The sequence below is a fragment of the Ruditapes philippinarum genome, unplaced genomic scaffold (genome assembly GCF_026571515.1).
Source record: "Ruditapes philippinarum isolate M1 unplaced genomic scaffold, ASM2657151v2 ctg4025_1_1_1_1, whole genome shotgun sequence".
NCBI classification, from domain to species: Eukaryota; Metazoa; Mollusca; class Bivalvia; order Venerida; family Veneridae; genus Ruditapes; species Ruditapes philippinarum.
The window spans coordinates 87,198-93,197 of NW_026856027.1; positions in this window are offsets into that span (position 1 = coordinate 87,198).

The window sequence follows — 6,000 nt, forward strand, 5'->3', positions numbered from 1 at the left end:
TTAACAAACTGTCGACTAGTCCAAGCAGTGGCCGTGGACTTTTACTTAAATATGGGTTACTTTTTGAAGAGGATATACGTGTGCTTTAACCAGTCAGCTTGTAACACAACGTACACAGCAGTTAAATGCGACGACGGCAGCAACACTACTATATACATGTGGTGGTGTTGGTAATATTCATTCCGAATCAAGCAGTAAAATATTGTAGTATCCGTACCCCACCCACTGTTTTTTTCATTACGTTGTTTTTTTTTCAGGTTTCAGAGTATTCATATATTATAAATAGGTAAATAAGGTATTGCATATCAGGTAGATGGTTACCTTTCATCTGTCTGGACATTTAAAATATTTGACACTTATTGTTCTGCGGCATATTTTCAGTAAATATTTTTACCCTAAGTCAATATTGTATTTACAGCGGCAATGTTGTTCCGGTCTCGTTTTTTCTCATCTGACGTTATTTGTTTGTGAGCGCTATTTTTATCTTTTAAGTTATTCACCCGCCAAATTTAAATTGATAAATTTATTCAAAGATAATTATAGACATTCTTGTTAGGCAACATTATGATAAATTATCCATTTAATAATTTCACGGCGTCTCAACGCCGTGATATTGTGATGGGTCCAAGTTTCGGTAGCATGGGCAAAAGTCACGTGACAAAATGCCTTTCGATTTCTACAGCCGACATTTTATTGTTTTTACGCAATCATTGTACAGTCCATTTCCGTGAAAAGTTACATAGAAACAGTTTTTTTTCAAAACCATATAGAATCTAAACAGTATTTTTATCAACACACAAAATATCAGCATTTTATATTAACACATTTCCGGACATCCTTACGACATGCTTGAGAAACTCGCCTTGAATGGATTATGTATGGTGGCTGATTAACGCCATCAAAATATTTTCGCGTCTTCGCCTCAAAATGCGAAAATGCGAAAACACGAAGGGACGACATATTTTGACTTATGTGTTCTCATGTCGGATCTATGTCTCTCTCGGAGTGAAACTTTTCACGTGTAAAATGTCTTTAAACACTACATTCCTAAGTTTCTTTTTTTTTTTTTTTTATATTTGCAATTAAGAACTGAAATTGTCTTCTTTTTTTAGCTCACCAGAGCAGAAGGCTCAGGGTGAGCTATTAGTAACAAAGGGGGATACTCCGGCGTCCGTCGTCCGTCGTCATGCGTCAACAATCATCTTCTTCTCTGAAACTGCTGGGCAGATTTAACTAAAATTTGGTCTGTAGCATCCTTGTGATGGTCAAACTTAAATTTGCTCATGTCATTTCAATTGGCCCCTTTTAGGGTTCAGCAGAGCTAAAAATAGAAAAACCTTTAAACATCTTCTACTACAGAACTAATGGATGAATGATCACCAAACTTTGTCTGTAGCATCCTTAGGTAGTCTTTTATCAAGTTTGCTCATATTAATTTGATTGGCCCCTTGTAGGGGCTGATATAGCTAAAAATAGAAGTACCTTTTAACGTATTCTTCTACAGAACTAATTGATGGATGATCACCAAACTTTGTCTGTAGCATCCTTAGGTATTCTTTTATCAAGTTTGCTCATATTAATTTGATTGGCCCCTTTTAGGGGTCACAAGGGCTTAAAATAGAAAACCTTTAGACATTTTCTTCTACAGAACCAATTGATGGATGATAACCAAACTTTGTCTGTAGCATTCTTGGGTAGTCTTTAATCAAGTTTGCTCATATTAATTTGATTGGCCCCTTGTAGGGGCCGCATAGCTTAAAATAGAAATACCTTTAAATGTCTTCTACAGAACTAATAGATGGATGATCACAAAACTTTGTCAGTACCATTCTTGGGTAGTCTTTTATCAAGTTTGCTCGTATTTATTTGATTGGCCTTTTTTAGGGGTCTCTAGGGCTAAAAATAGAAAAACCTTTAGACATCTTTTTCTACAGAACTAATGGATGGATGATTACCAAACTTTGTCTGTAGCAATTTTGGGTAGTCTTTTATCAAGTTTGCTTATATTATTTTGTTTGGCCCCTTTTAAGGGCCGCTATAGCTTAAAATAGAAATACTTTTAAATGCTTTTTCTACAGAACTAATTGATGGATGATCACCAAATTTTGTCTGTAGCATTCTTAAGTAGTCTTTTATCAAGTTTGCTCATATTAATTTGATTGGTCCCTTTTAGGGGCCGCTAAAGCTAAAAATAGAAATACTTTTAAATGCTTTTTCTACAGAACTAATTGATGGATGATCACCAAATTTTTTCTGTAGCATTCTTTGGTAGTCTTTTATCAAGTTTGCTCATCTTAATTTGATTGGCCCCTTTTAGTGGTCTCTAGGGCTAAAAATAGAAAAACCATTAGACATCTTCATCTGCAGAGCTAATTGATAGATGATCATTAAACTTTGTCAGTAGCATTCTTAGGTAGTCTTTAATCAAGTTTGCTCATATTAATTTGATTGGTCCTGTTATAGCTAAAGCATAAATGCACTAGCATTTCTTTAAATTAAAGTTTAAAGATATTCTAAGCTCTAATTTTAATATAAATTTTTTTATTGACAATGGATACACAGTCTCCTAATAAATATAAATATGAAATATACGTGTTTTGACTTCACACAAAGTAGATATGTTATGTTTTAAACTCTTAACACTTTTCGTGGTCACAGTATAAATATAATGATAGTGTCATTACAAAAACTTTTTTTTCTTTTTTTTTATAGAAAAGACCATCTTTACATTGCCTGTCATAATATATGCAGTTTCCTGTACATAGTATATTCATTCTTTTATCATGACCTGTTTATGATGTGTAAATATATTTTAGCTCTGGAATTCGGACTATTGCATCATTGTAAGGTCAGTGGTAGGTCATTAACCAGGAAATAAATATGCCTAAAGAAACATAAAATTTGTTTCTCCTGTACTTTACTATCAAAGATGAGTTTATCTGCTCAATTCTCTTATTGAATTTTGTAAAAAATTGTAATTTTTTCATTTTTCTTGTTGAATTAACAAGGGACAAGGGGTTTAATTTCTGTTCCTGAATTGAATTTTGGTATGAACTGGCTTACTTTTGATATATTTGATATCGCTTTACCTACTTTTTTTGTCTTTTATGTACAGACTTGAAATTTGGACTATGGGTGTAATTTGTGTAATTTTTGATGTTGAATTCAATTTTGATACCAGCTGACCTACTTTAGGTATTACTGACATCATTTGACCTACTGTCTTGTATTTTGACATTCAGATTTTAAATATTGACCAGGTTTGTAAATTCTAATGCCGAAATGAATTTTGATATCAACTGACCTATTTTGATTTTTTTGATATAGTTTGACTTTCATTCTTGTGTTCTTGACATACAGACTTGAAATTTGGACTAGGGGTTTAATTTCTGATGTTGAATTGAATTTTGATATTAACTTGCCTACTTTTCATATTTTTTACAATGTTTGACCTATTGTCTTTTCTTGAGGTACAGTTATGTTACCATACAAAATGTATAAAAAAATTTGTCCCAAACTGTGAACTTCAAACATCTTCACCTTACATGTTTTGCATGTGACATTTTGTGCTTCATTCAAAAAAAGTTTTTAAAAAAATTGTCCAATCAAGATTAATCCTGCTCTAGTGGTCAGTTGTTCTGCATTTATTCTACATAGTCTCATAGGAACACACTTGCAACATACATATTTTAACAAATCCTTTCCAAAATATTAGGGCAAAATATTACAATTTTTAAAGTGAATAATGAAATGATGGGTTAGATGAGTCATCTAGGGCCATCTTAGTGGTCCTCTTGTTTATTATGAAGAAAAAAGCTAAAACAATCAGTGTTGTGAAAGTATATTACTAAAGGGGCAAGTTAAAGTTGATCGAGCTGAACTGCCGAAAGAGCGGGACTTGCCTTTCAGCAAGTTCTTTTGAAAAATAATTTCCAACACTGAAAAGCAGTTGTTTCTGGTGACCGACTCGGGCCATCATGGCCCTCTTGTTTAATAATTTCATTTTTCTTGCGCAATTCTATAAAATGAGACTTGGTTTTTCTATATGCGCTTCACAATTAACATTCACCATACCAGGTTGTAAAATAACTTAATTTGGTCCTTAAATCAGTTTTTACCACAACATCAAACTTCATTCAGAATTCATGTCACGTTATTGTGAGCAAAATTATGAGTTTTCTTTAGATATGAGCAAGAAAATGTTAATTACCCCCCGCCGAAAAGACGGATATAGAATTAGTCTCCATCCGTCCGTCCGTCTGTCCTTCCGTCCGTCACTCTACATTTTTGTCCGGAGCATATCTCAAAAAGTATCAATTTGCAACTTCATAGGTGGAGGTATCAACTTGAAACTTCATTTGTGGATAAATCATATTTAAGAAAAGTGCAGTGCACAAGAATGATAACTCTACGCTGCATATTTTTTCACTGTTGCCCTTTGTTATTCTTCAAACTCAATTTTTGTCCACAGCATAACTCAAAAAGCCTTAGAGATATCAACAAGAAACTTAATGTGGATAGATCTCACTCAGGAGGTGTGCAATGCAAGAGTGATAACTGTACCATTTCTAAATTTTGAGTAATTGCTCTTTGTTATTTTTCATACTTAATTTTGTCACCCGAGTGGAGCATACATTAACTTTTTTTAACTTTAATTTTGTCCAGGGTATAACTACAAAAGCCTTTGAGATATCTACATGAACCTTCAAAGGTGGACAGATCTCACTCAGGAGATATGCAGTGCAAAAGAGTACCCTTCATAATTTTTAGTTATTGCCCTTTGTTATTTTTCATACTAATTTTTTCACCTCAGTGGAGCATATCTCTGAAAAAGTCTTTGAAATGTCAACATGAAACTTCATAGGTGGATAGATCTTTTTGAGGAGGAATGTTGTGCGCAAGAATGATAACTCTACCCTTTATAAAGTTTGAGTTATTGCCATTTGTACTTTTTGTCCGGAGCTTATCTAAAAAAAATGTTAGAGGTAACAACTTGAAACTTCATAGGTGGATAGATCTTATTGGGGAGCATTGCAGCACACTAGAATGATAACATACCGTGCATTGTTTTTTTCAGTTATTGCACTTTGTTATTTTTCATACTTTATTTTTGTCCAGGGTATAACTACAAAAGCTTTTGAGATTTCAACATGAAACTTCATAGGTGGATAGATCTTACTCAGGAGGTATGCAGTACAAAAGAGTAATTACTCTACCCTTCATAATTTTTGAGTTATTGCCCTTTGTTATTTTCCATACTAAATTTTTCACCTGAGTGGAGCATATCTCTGAAAAAGTCTTTGAAATGTCAACATGAAACTTTATAGGTGGATATATCTTATTGGGGAGGAATGTTGTGCGCAAGAATAATGACCTTTATTTTTTGTTAGTTATTGCTATTTGTTATTTTTCATACTTTTTGTCCGGAGCTTATCTCAATTATTATTAATAGAGCCTTGATTTTAAACTAAATGTGTCTGTATTTCTTACCATCCTTTACTGGTTTCAGATTATCATTATTGTTTAATAGGTTTACTTAATTAATGTTGTTCATTATGTCTTATATATATTTGATTATGTTTTATCGGATTTATGTAAAGCACTCTTGAACATTTATTATTTATGAAAAGAGTGCTATAGAAATGTGGTATATAATAATAATAATAATAATAATAATAATAATAATAATAATAATAATCTCAAAAAGGTGTTAGAGGTATCAACTTGAAACTTATTAGGTGGATAGATCTCATTGAGGAGGAGTGCAGCACACAAGACATTTAACCTACCGTGCATTATTTTTCAGTTATTGCTCTTTGTTATTTTTCATACTTAAGAGCATAACTACAAAGGCCTTTGAGATATCAACATGAACCTTCATAGGTGGATAAATCTCACTCGAGAGGTATGCAGTACACAAGAGTGATAATTATTCTGCTCTACTACATATAAACATGGCTCTTGTAACAAATTACATGATTATGATATTTTTAAACCTTC